This window comes from Argopecten irradians, chromosome 8 (genome assembly GCF_041381155.1).
Source record: "Argopecten irradians isolate NY chromosome 8, Ai_NY, whole genome shotgun sequence".
Taxonomy (NCBI): Eukaryota; Metazoa; Mollusca; class Bivalvia; order Pectinida; family Pectinidae; genus Argopecten; species Argopecten irradians.
In genome coordinates, this window is record NC_091141.1 from 19,234,793 (window position 1) to 19,248,491 (window position 13,699).

General features: G+C 32.8%; 1 long non-coding RNA gene across 1 annotated transcript; it reads right to left on the minus strand.

Moving 5' to 3' along the window:
* Positions 1-232: 232 nt before the first annotated feature.
* On the minus strand, positions 233-8,354 carry LOC138329594 (uncharacterized). Its single transcript, XR_011209472.1, has 2 exons — positions 8,022-8,354; positions 233-1,859 (listed from the first exon to the last, which is right to left on the minus strand). It is a non-coding gene; the product is annotated as an uncharacterized lncRNA (long non-coding RNA).
* Between the last annotated feature and the right edge of the window lie 5,345 nt (positions 8,355-13,699).

Genomic DNA, 13,699 nt, shown 5'->3' on the forward strand with positions numbered 1-13,699 from the left:
CTTGTATATCCATATATGGGTAATAAATACTTGTTTCAATGGTATACAGGAAGGATATTATAAGATAGACTAATTTAGATACTCCTACGCCCTTATATGCGAACATTGGCTAATATTGACAGTAATCTTGAAAAGTGCGTGTATTTCGGAAATAAAGCAATATATCGCTTGTGTCTTTGGATAATGTCCATAAGGTACTACTTGCATAAAAAATGAAAACTTTGTATCAGAATCTGAAGCATACTTTGTATTTTGCACTTGGCAATTATATTACACTACAAAATGTACGGATACGACACAAACCTACCTAGAAAAGGAATTTATATACGCTTCAATCCCAAATCTGTTTTGTTTGTACATATATCGATGTGTGAATAAATGCTATTTAAACTGACTCATTTTATGAAGATAATGAGAAGTGATTGTTTCATTAGAAAAGTTTCCTTATGAACTAAAACGTCTTTGTTTTATGCTCTAGGAAGGAGGCTGATACCGTAGACAACATACATAACAGTATTCATTTGTATATATATACATTAGTACTGAAGGGAGGAATCCCTAGTTCCCCGTGTGAGTAGAGCACACCAGCAGCGTAATCGCCATCAAATTTAAACCTCATAGTGGTATACAAAACGACACATTGGAGGAGGCCATCGTTAAAATACCCTGGCGGTTGATAAAAAAACACTAAGGGAGCTGAAAGACGGAAAAACAACGGAGGAGCAGCAAGTCCACGTAAACACGGTCCAGTTATACACAGATAAGGTTTGTGAGAGAATATGAAACACAATCATCTAGACCAGAGAGATCGACTGGAATCATCAGCCAAGCAGGGCACTGGAAGGTGACTATAGATCTCAACTTTTCCTGATTTTGTTCCCCCCCAACCCTCAGACCGGGTATGGTTTTCTGGTCAGCAGGGAAAAAGAAAATCGTCATTATTGAACAGTTTCACGAGAAGAAAGGTGCAGCGAATGCCATAACGAGGGCAAATTATGCATCCCTGCTGACGGAATGCATGAAGCAGACACGGAGCTACCCAGTTGTGGATGGATGTAATTCTCTGCAGTCTGTATGAAGCATACTATTTGTATTAGGTTAGGCTGGCAGTACTAAGACAGCAGTGCAGGGAATGACCAAGGTCGCTCTATTGTTGGTTGTGGAGGAAGAAGAACACCAGTAGCTGGACACCAGCCACCGACGTACAGCGACTGATCATCAATGTGTACCCCCAATCCTGAGTGTAGCCAGAAAAGCGTCGAACACACAAGGAGATTGGCCTAGGCTGAAGACGTCTGCAGTATGGCTGGTGTTGTCGATAGTAGAGAAGGTTTACACCTCCGAAGCGCGTGGTTCAACTCTTTGTTCTGTTTCACACTTTTCTATACCACTCAATCTTTCGCTTGTATTTTGCCATTGTTTAATCAAATTTAAATCTAATATGACTATATTCCACTCAGGCCGGATTATTCTGCCATTCCACGTCTTTTTATATAGGCCATGAGCTGATGACCAGACTTAAAGCCTATATATAAATATCAGTGTAACTAACGTAAACGACTTTTCGTTCTAAAGATGTCCGAAAATAAAGCCTGTGAAACTCGTTGAAGAATGCCCGTGTTCCTGGAGCTATTTTTTCCTACACTTCTTCTTTTGCTGTTTCTTGTTATTTTCCTGTTTCTTGATGTCTTGCTGTTTCTTGTTCCCTGGCTGTCTTTTGTTGTTTTGCTGTTTCTTACTCTTTTGCTATTTATTGTTCTATTTTCTCTATGTATGTGATAGCCATCTTAGTTTTTCATTATCTCCTCTCCACACATCGTAAACAGACTGACTGGATTGGTGACGTAGGGGTCTGGTACCTACAACAGTAAAAAACAATAAGGCTAATACAAAGTAAATACGCACATGATGAAAATCAAATATTAATTACTTGTCTTCTGAATAAGAATAGATTTGTGTATTTCATAAATACTTAATCATAACATTTTCATTGTATCATCAAAAATGTTTCCATTATAACTAGAATTAGAAAAGAATGAAAACCTTCACCGGCACGGTATATTGCTTGGTGTGTTTGTCGTTAAGCCAATAAAAGGTTTAAAATGTGAACAGGAAATGCAGTCAATTTTGTATGGTGGAATGACGATGGGTGTATCGACATTTTCCCTGTTAGTGGCTGGATCGATATTTTACCTGTCGGTGTACCGATATTATCCTTTTCGTGAGAGTATCAAAATTTTACCTATTTGTTGGTTTATCGATATTTTACTGTGGTGGATTATCGATTTTTTTCCTGCTGGTAGGTGTATCGATATTTTACCTGTCGGTGTACCGATATTATCCTATTCGTGAGAGTATCGAAATTTTACCTATTTGTTGGTTTACCGATATTTTACTGTGGTGGGTTATCGATTTTTTTCCTGTTGGTAGGTGTATCGATAGTTTACCTGTTGGTAGGTGTATCGATAATTTACCTGTTGGTGGGTGTATCGATATTTTACTTGTTGGTGGGTGTATCGATATTTCACCTGTTGGTGGGTGTATCGATATTTCACCTGTTGGTGGGTGTATCGATATTTCACCTGTTGGTGGGTGTATCGATATTTTACATGTTGGTAGGTGTATCGATATTTTACCTGTTGGTAGGTGTATCGATAATTTACCTGTTGGTGGGTGTATCGATATTTTACTTGTTGGTGGGTGTATCGATATTTCACCTGTTGGTGGGTGTATCGATATTTCACCTGTTGGTGGGTGTATCGATATTTTACATGTTGGTAGGTGTATCGATAGTTTACCTTTTGTAGGTGTATCGATAATTTACCTGTTGGTGGGTGTATCGATATTTTACTTGTTGGTGGGTGTATCGATATTTTAGCTGTTGGTGGGTGTATCGATATTCTACTTGTTGGTAGTTGTATCGATAAATTACCTGACGATGGGTTATATCGATATTTTACCTGTGGTGGGTGTATCAATATTTAACTGTTGGGTGTATATCGAAATTTCATTTCGTATTTATTGGTTTTAGGATATTTTACTATCTGGTGTGTGTCGATATTTTATCTACTGGTAGCTTTAGGTATATCGATATATTACTTGTTGGTGGGTGTGTCGATATTTAACTTGTCGGTGGTTATATCGATATTTTACATGTTGTTAAGTTATCGATATTTTTAGCTTTTTGTTTTACATTTGAAAGTGTGTAACTAATACATCGCATTGTCAATTATGCTTTGTTATGACAGTTACAATCTTATGATTTTGTAACATGTTTAATTTAAGAACAACATACGAAAACAGTATCAATTTATGCACTTTACGCTTTTATTATATGCACCCGGTATATACGTGTTTGTAAGTTGCATACATATGCATGTACTCCATTATATACCTGTAGCTCGATGTCTTAAGGTCACAATCAATTAAATGATCCACTTCGACGTCAAACATATATTAAAAGATTCAGATTGACTTTAAGATACATTCTCTTATGCTTAGTACTTCTTTCCGTAAAACAAAAATCGTATACATAACTTTACACTAGGATTAGCCTAGGCCAAATGTTGGTACTAGGTGGAATTTTAAGAAAATAAGCATCCAACGTATTCACTATTCAATGGCCCCAGACGCTTAATTAATGTTATTCGATTATTTTCTACTCTCCTACCGTGTTTATGTTGAAAATTTAAAAGCTTAAACTGTAGTCATCAGTTGGAAGTCATCATCATCTTTGTTAGAATCCGAAACAATCAACGTCGTCTGTCACATTTTGTGGTTACGCTTCAAACTCAGGTCATCAAAGCGTTTGTTTCAAAGCGCCAGGAACACCAAGCGTTTTGTTAAAGTAGACGACGTTATCTAAAAATAACCATGCAATATATATAAATAAAATAAATATAACTCCCTTTTTATACCATGTATTATTAAAAATTACTTTTCTATCTATTTTGATGTAATTATTAAACCATATTGGGTTTTCAAGAATGTTTGTTTTATATATTTCACTTAAATTCAGAGTTTTACACCAGACGTTTAAAACATCTCGCCAAAAAATATTAGTACAATTATTAGCTTTTTGTTTTAAAGGTTCAATTTCTGTATTTGCCAATTTATGTTTGTCTAACAAAGTTTCTAAAATGTTGTCCCAATTTCCAGCCTTAGTATAGATTCTTCGTATCCAAGTTGCTTTAAGAGCTATTCCACAAAAAAAGTAGTAACAAATATTGTTGATAACATTTATATATCGATCGTCTGGATTGGGAAGTGAGATAAATAAATGGTTAAACTGTGATATAAGTAAAGATTTAATAACAACTATTTTACCTATTGGTGTAAGGATTCTTTTTTCCAGGCTGAAATCAATGATTTGAGTTTTACAAGTTTCTTGTCAAAATTTAACTTAATTATTTGACTGAAATCTACATCGTATTCAATGCCTAATAGGTTGAAGCGTGTTGACCCCCATTTTAAATTAAAATTATTATTGAAATTGTTATTACTATATTTCATCCCGTTTCAATATAAAAGAAATTAGATAAATTGCCACCTATATTTACAGCCGATTTTGTATTGGTTTGAAAAATATTAATCCATTTTATAATGTTGGGACCAAAGTTAAAATAATCAAGAGTTCTATTTATAAAGTTCCATGAAACAGAATCGAAAGCTTTTTCGAAATCAATTAAAAGCAAGAGGCCAGGTATATTATTTTCCTCAGTGTATTGCATAATATCGTAGATCAATCTTGTATTTTCACCTATGTATCGACCAGGAATAAAACCAGTTTGATTGTTGCTTATTAATTTAGATATTACCTTTTTAAATCTCTCGGCTATTGCACTAGATGCTAATTTATAAATATTATTTAAAAGAGGTTATACATGTAGGTCTCCATTTACTTAGTTTGTTCCGTGGCTTATCGCCTTTCCGAAAGCATGTAATAATTCCTTGCTACTGGGTTATTGAAAGTTCGGATGCAGTGAAACTGTAATTTAAAGATCTAAGAATGAATGGTCCTAATTGTTTCCAAAACATTTCAATTCAACAGTAAAGCCATCCGAACCTGGACTTTTATTATATTTTTTATTTTAAATAGCGTATTTGAAATTCCAGTTAATGTAAGAGGACCCTCGATATTTATTGATTCTTGCTCTGATAATTTAGGTACATTGTAGGATTCTAAAAGTTGATTAAGATTAACATCGTTCAGTGTGTTATTTTTTTGTACAAGTTTTTGTAAGTTTCTTTAAGAATTTCTGTTTGATCAGAAACAATTGTGCCATTATCTTTTGTTATGAGTGGAATTATTTTACTGCAATTTTATTTTATTGCGTCGATATTTTATCTGCTGGTAAAGGTGTATCGATATTTTACCTGTTAGTAGGCATATCTATATTTTACCTTTTTTTCATGGTCGTTGTAGACTTGTTGAACTATATTACATAGCACCGATAAACTGAAATTAATAACAAAACTTAAGAACAAAAGCTCCTCTTATCCGTTATTTCGACCTCTTTCCTAGTCAAAGATATGAAATATATGTAATTGATACATGGTAATCGAACTGATTTGAATACAGATAAAATATAATCACGTATCAATTGCATGTGTAGTGGTATGTTAGATTAGACAGTTATCTAAATAAAACAACGAACCCGACTGGCTATTAGATATTGAATATATTGAAAAATCCATTTTAAACGAATATTAACAGTTATAAAAACCAAGTTATGATAAAATCAGATTATAATGATGAATCATGAAAGAACCATTATGTAAAACATAATTCTTGTTTAAAAATTAATTCGACAAATCCCAAAAGTGAAATAATCTAAAATAAACTTACTGATAAATGATTAAACAAATTGGTGTAAATGGATCGACTACAAACAGAGATCTCAGATACAATAAGAAAGTCAACAAATTCACCAAGAACATCTAAAAGATAATACAGAAAAAATAAGTCAAGAATAAATCATTCAAGCATTTATCATAAACTTACGAAGTTTCAATTAGTAAAACTAAAGTTCTGATGCTCAGTCAAGATCGTGCGTACATACCAGATAACTGTATACTGTTACCATTCAAATAGGTGAATATTAAAGTAGTCTGTGTGTGGATTTAAAAGTCAAGGATTTAACATCGAACCCCCCTTTATTATGTAGGCAATAACAATAAACTCCACAGGTGATTCCATTCTATACTTGACTACAGTTAAATATATAAGGTCAGTAAAATTTATTTCCTAATCTCGATAAGAACGAGAGTTTGTCTATGAAAGACAAACATGTATTACTTTGTACACTTTGTACGTTCTTATTGCGGGATGCAAAGATTAAGGAATAAATTAATCTATTTTTGGCCATCAGAGAGTAACATCCGGGTTACGTTTGGAGTGAGTAGAGGACACAGGGGTAGACTGACTACTAGTGCTTTGTTTTATCCCGAGCTTTATTTGTAAATAATTGTTTAAACCTTAAAATCTTTATACTAAGATAATAATTGAAAATTAAATTATATATTTGACTTCACGGAATTACAATTGAAAATTAAATTGTATATTAGACTTAACGGTATTTATCAAGATAGAGAAAATTTGGAATTAGAATTCACGTAAGATTTTTCTCCGAAAAGGTATCTCTCAGCAGTCGACAGGAAGGATACATCAAAAATCATTTTAACTTTTTTTATCACATATACCTAGGAAATATGATTAATAGAATATGAGCTTAAAATATTCATTTGTAAAATAAGTTATTGTATTACCATTGTTTGGGTATGAGGGAGTTTTAGCTTTATTATGTGCCTGCAGCTCCGGATATACATGTATATTTACATATTTCTTTTTCTGTTTCTTGAAAATGTCATGTTAATTTTGACAAAAACAAATGTGATTCGTGAAACGTGGAAATTTAAGCAAGAGGAAAAGTTTCGCTAATTACGCAAAGCTTGCTCGATCGCGAACATTTCCTCACGCGTAATATTTTTGTAAACTAAACGATAAATGTATTAATTTAAAGATGTTCTACTGCCGACAGAGCATAAACGATAACCGACATTGGAACAATTATTGGTTTTTAATCGTGTATATATATATGCGTCTAATTAACACACAAAAAAATAATATAAAATTATTTGCTTTGATTTTAGTGCATGCGCAATTAGTAATTTATTTCACATAGTATATAGTGCCACGGATTGTTTTTGGGACGCAATTAATTATTATTGATATTTTCATCTTGAAGTAAAATAAGAAGCTCGAACTTGTCTGTGGTGATAACGGTGTAAAGCAAGTAGCTATTGTAACTGAAGTGAAATACTTATTGGTCTGCTCCTGTTTTTGATAGAGAAATTTTAAGATGTCATGTAATATGGTGATATTTATTTTATTCACTTTCATGTTGCAAGTACTACACACTTTAAGTGTTTCCTATTATTCAATACTGTCTGGGTACACTTTACAAATTTATTTTATATTTCATGAGAAATTGTTTTATTAATGGTCACATTATATAGACTATTTATTCATTGACTGATTCAGTAGAAACAAATGAAACAATTATTGCAACACATTTTAAATGTAGTTAATAACACTTATCCTGGCGGTCCTGGAACTAGACACAAAATTCTTCAATGTCTGGAATGTTCATATTTAAATGTTAACGATTCAGAAATAAAATTGAGATGTAATAATGATATCAATATGCAAATTATGCATCGGCATTTTCAATGTTTATGCCCGTACACAAAGTATCTACTTTTGACACCGATTTGATTTTTTTTCCCATTAATTTCAGACATCTTGTCTGTGTAAATTTCAAACGATACTACCGCTATAGTAACTGCGATAAACATTAGCGGAGTCAATCAGCCCCTTTCTATTACCTGACAGAACTTTATCTGATATTCATAAGTATTATGAATCAATCTGCAGAAACATTTTGACTTTGACCGAACATGACCTCGGGGTCAGCTCGCGCTGTGACGTGGAGGCACGAGCGATGTGGTGGAGGACCTACCTGTTAGATGTACAGACCACACACGCTGATAAGTCGGACCACCCATTCCGCTCAGCCATATACTCGCTATAAAATGACGACCTACCTCAGCGAAACCGGAACAAATGGAACCTTCCAAGTTCATTGAGGGGGAGAAAAGGCTTTTTTTTCGTTTACACTGGTGATCGTATAGTGTATTGAACACAAACAGAGGAACTATGAAATCACCCTTTCATTATGATGGAATGTTCTATGCAAACGAAGAAATTGTGTATTGTGGAGGCAGTTCAAAATAACTTTCTAAAATTCTATGTCTTCTTCGCAAGCCGAATGTCTTCCTGATAAAAGTGTTGGACGTGGTTTCACTTTAGTTTATGGAGTATGACCCGTGACCATGATTGTTTGTTTGTCGTGAGAATCAGGGTGGTCTGTACTGTTTGGTGAAGGATGTGGTTATGACTCTATCTATATTTATACACTTCTGGTTGTATTTCTGTCATACCAGCTTGTGGACCTTCAATGTTTACAGTCAGACAACGACATATGTTTACAACTGGATCGTTATTTTATAACGGAACTCTCCAACATAACTGAGCTTTGTCTGTGTATCTTTATCGTCATATGTAAGTAGAAAAACATGAAAATCACTCAAAAATAAATTAAATAAGATATGTGAAAAATGTAGAATACATATATTATTGTATGAAATGCCTATAATTGAACTGAATATTTATGTTATGTATAATAAGAACAATTTTGTCATTTTTTAATTTCTTGCCTGGTATTGCATGAGTTTTTGTAGAAATTCCTTAATTCCTGGGTTGGATATCTAGATGTTTCGTGGTTACATGTTATGTAAATGCACATTCCAAACGCAAATTTTGATTGAAACATTTGGAGTATATTGATATCAATATGTATATATGTCATTTTAATAAGCCATTCCAAGCGTAAATTCGTCTGATATATTACGTATATTTCTATCATACATTAGTTAAAGTGCAATATCTTCATGTGACATAAAACATACTTTGCGGATCAAACCTCAAAATTATAAACTAAATAAGTATCAAGTAAATGGACAGTATTATATAAATGGACTCGCATATCATAGGATATATTTACATATAAGATATTTCATCATTCAGGGTTTATTTTAACTCTAAATACATTAATCCGGCAGATGCTAAGTCAATATCAAATATTCTATCTTTTATTATTTTCTGAAATAATTTAATTGCGATATTGAATATTAATTATATCATATAATATTAAATTCAATTTGTATAGAAAATGACTGCTTGATATTGTTTATTTTGTTTATATTTGTATTTGTTCTTGTATTTAGTGACAAATTTTCACAAATTAACCGTAGCAAACACAAAAACATATGTTTACCGTTGAACAGTCGGATCAGATCACGGAATGCAAAGCCTATGGACAAGCTTTCTCAGTGTGATTGTTTATACAAATATTTATACACGCATCATCAATTTTTTTAGCGTTATCGTTCTGAATTATTTTGGTGCAATATTATAAGGTACCTAGGTCTAGATCTGTATGGCGGTAATAAAGATTGGTTATATATAGCTATAAAGATAATCCTTATATTATAAAGTCTTGAATTAAGATAGTAAAAGTGATTCTTCCATAGCTATATGATAATAGATAATCCTTACATATTATTATATATATAAAGTATAATATCAAGAAGATAAAGAGTGGATGTTATATATCTATAATGATATATAAACCATATATATTATTATATTTATTAAGTCTTGTATTAAGATGATGAAGAGTGGATATTCTATAGCTATATAATGATAGATAATCCATATACGTCTTCAGCCTAGGCCAATCTCCTTGTGTGTTCGACGCTTTTCTGGCTACACTCAGGATTGGGGGTCCACATTGATGATCAGTCGCTGTACGTCGGTGGCTGGTGTCCAGTACTATGTAGTACTAATTCAAAACTGATTTTACTATTATTATTTTTTTTTATTTCATTATTTTATTCTATGCATTTTGTTGCTCTAGGGGTATTTATACCCTGCATTGTGTGTAATTGTCTTAACAAAATGAAGAATCCTGCAGTTGTACAAAATGAGCATTATTAGATGGTAGTAATACATTACACACCAATTTTCGTGCCTAAATAGCTGTATTTGTATTGATTTTATTGCTTTCTTTATATGAATTTTCTTTCTATAATCCTTTTACTGGTAAATATTCCAAACTTAGAAGTGTTTATTATATATACTGTATAACAAGTTCTTGCATGTATATATCAAATTTAATGAAAACGAGATAAAAAATGTCCACACTGCTAATAATTCCACTTAAACAGAAATACTTTATAATATGGTGTATTTATCTGTATTTACAATAAATAAACTTCTGGAATTTAATTAGGGAAAGGGAAACTTGAAGAAATAGCAAAGAATATTACAAATAAGTTTTGGAAAGATGTTACACTAGCATGGGCAGAATACAAAGGTAATGATTTATCCCCTATTCTTGAAACTGATCTTCTTAATTATGTTCCTGTGCCACTCTTTAGACAATTTATTTTATATGAAAGAGAAGGGATTAAACCAATGAAAAATATTTTTAGTAACAACCTAGAATTCCTATCTTTTAATGATATCAAGATAAAATGTAATCAGCTAAATGTATTGCAGTATTTCTCACTAGTGGGTAAGATACCTAAAGATAAATTAGATAGGATGAGAAGAGGAAATGCAACAGGTAACAATGTAATTATAAACTAATTTCAGAATATTTTAAAATTGGCAGATTTGAAATATGTATATAAATCTCTTCGGAGAAGTTATAAACACTTCCCTAAAGAAAAGTAACACAAATGGATTGGAAAACTTTATATAGACCCAAATGAGGAATTAGACTGGAAGAAAATTTATACACTTAGTTTTAAGATGACTAGAAGACCCAACCAAATTTTGTAAAATAAAACAACTTGAACAAATATGGCTACTGAAAATAACACTGTTTATGAATTTACCCTTAAATGGTTCCCCTTAACTATTTAACTATTTTATTAATTTTTTATTATGATTTTTTTTAAATAAAAAATATTTGAAAAGCAAACATTTGTTTTTTTTATGTTATGGGCAATTAGATATTGTTCTTGTGTTATGAAAGGTTTTGTTTATGTTTGTATTATTTTGTGGTTGTTTTGTTGTCTCCTATACATGTGACATATGTGGAACTACAAATATGTATCTATGTACCAATTATGGTTATAATAAAATTAGCTCTTCAAGAAGGTCAGTATCTCATACTACCCTAGCCAATAAATTGTAAAAAATATCTTTAAGAAAATGTGCTTATGCCATATATTGTTTTTTAATTTGTAGTTTGTAAATATATCACACGGCTAACTAGATGAACCTTCTTATGTATGAAATCTTATAAGGATTAATTCATTAGTTTTTATTTAAGTTACACAAATACAATGCATGTATGTATATATGGTATGTGTGAATAGGTATATGAGTTATTTAATGTCCCTAGATTGCATATGCAGAACTGTTTACTTCTTAAGTTTTATTAACCAGTTTCAACTGACTCTTGTGGAAACACAATGGTGTTTTTTGGGTCATGTTGCTGCTGAAGATAAATAATGTGTTACTGCTATTGTGAAAAATTCATACATGAATGTGTTAAGTCTGTATTAGGGCACAACAGTGCGAACAAGTATATGTGGTATAGGAAAATGAGAAATGGAACAATTGTTTTAGTTGCACATATGTCGAGTGCTATGGATATATAAGTAATGTTTGGTGGTGGTTTTTTTCGTAACGTCTTAAGTCATGTAGTTCGTAATGTGAGTGTGCCATACATATATTTATTTTTGAGGTTTCCCATTGATGATTGCTACTGTACCTAGCATCTCTTGCACATATACATGTAAGCAACTTACATGTATATACATGTCAGAAGTTATACTTTATATCAATTGATCCTATCTACAAATGTTACAGATTTGTCTGCTTCTTTCTCAGTTCTATGTCACTAAATTTAAAAAAATGTGATATCAAAATCAAGGAATATGTGATATAGCATATATATAAATGATTACATGTATGAATAAAACAGAAACCCTCTCACCTATTTTAGATTTGTAGATCTACATTTGTGCTCAATTTTATATCACAAGAATTAGAAAATATATGGTGTCAAAATTAACAAATAGGTGACATAACATAAATAATATAAATGATTACATGTATGAATACAAGATAAACCCTTTCACTTAATTTAAAGTTATATATCTATATTTGTATTTGTATGAATGAGTTTGGAGAATGAATGGAGCAAATCAAATGTGATGAAATGAAAGCGATCGAGTAAAAGGAGTGAAAGAGACCTCCTGTGAGAGGCTATATGTTGTAAGAGGGATGAACCCAGGGTCCCAACCCTGGCTTCCCTCTAATTTGCTGGGAAATAAAATTAATTTTGAAACCTTAAAAAAACCCATCTGTAATATGTTTATATCGTTATTATGATTTCTTAATATATTTTACTTAGAATTACAAAGCTCAGTAACTTTCAAGTTTAGTAATGGTTGGATGACAGTTACATTGCGGCCACCAATATAAATACAACAATCAATTGTAACCCGGGGGTCGCAGTGACCGAGTAGTTATGATGCCCAGATACATTACCACATGCCCTCCACCTCTGGGTCGAGAGTTTGAATCCCAAGTGGGACAGTTGCCAGATACTGACCGCTGGTCGGTGCTTTTTCTCCTGGTACTCCGGCTTTCCTCCTCCAATAAGCCTGACATGTCCTTACATGACCCTGGCTGTTTATAGGGCGCTAAATTAGTAAAACTAAATCGTAACCCCTTTGCTACCAGAGCGTATCCATAAACTTTAGTCTATCACACTTCACAACACTTTATAATGCCTGAAACAGCCAAAGAAGTCACACGTCAGCGATTCCTGAAAGATGTCTGAAAAATGATAAATATTGATTCCCTGCAGGTAGGGTGTTAGAATTGCATCTGCTGTCCCTATATAGCATGATCGTAAAATGCTAATAAATTTAAGATTTTATCCTAGTGTCTCCCTTGATACTCTCTCATTTTTGACCTTCGTTTGAGCGATCGTCTGTGTGTGGAAGACTATCGGTTCTGTGCCCTGGCCGAGACACACCGTATTCTATAAAAGTGATGGTGTCTGCTCCTGCTCAGCGCTCAGCATAAAGGGAGTGGGACGACTGGTTTTCATTTGTTGGTATAATGTGAACGGATGGGATGCGCTTGTTTGGTGTCTTTGGCTGCACGTTTCAGTGGGATAGCGCTATAAAGCGGTAAGAGTACAACGTACACCTCTATTATAGGATAACCAACGTGAATATACCGAAGTCTCTCAAAACACACACCACACAGTTCAGACACCGCATACATGGTAGGCTGTCATTACATGATCCTGACTATTATAAGGACGTCAATTAAATCAACAAACAAACAAACTTTCTGTGGCTCTGCATTTGCATATTATATTTATCTGCCTTTGCAAAAAAGCACTGATTTCTTCGTCACGTTTTATAAGTGTCATATGTGTCAGAGAAAACGGCGGTTTTTTTCTCATAAAGTAATCACATCGCAATCGACACCTACCCGTAAGACAGGTTACTGTGTAATATACGAAGACGGAAAGCATTAAGG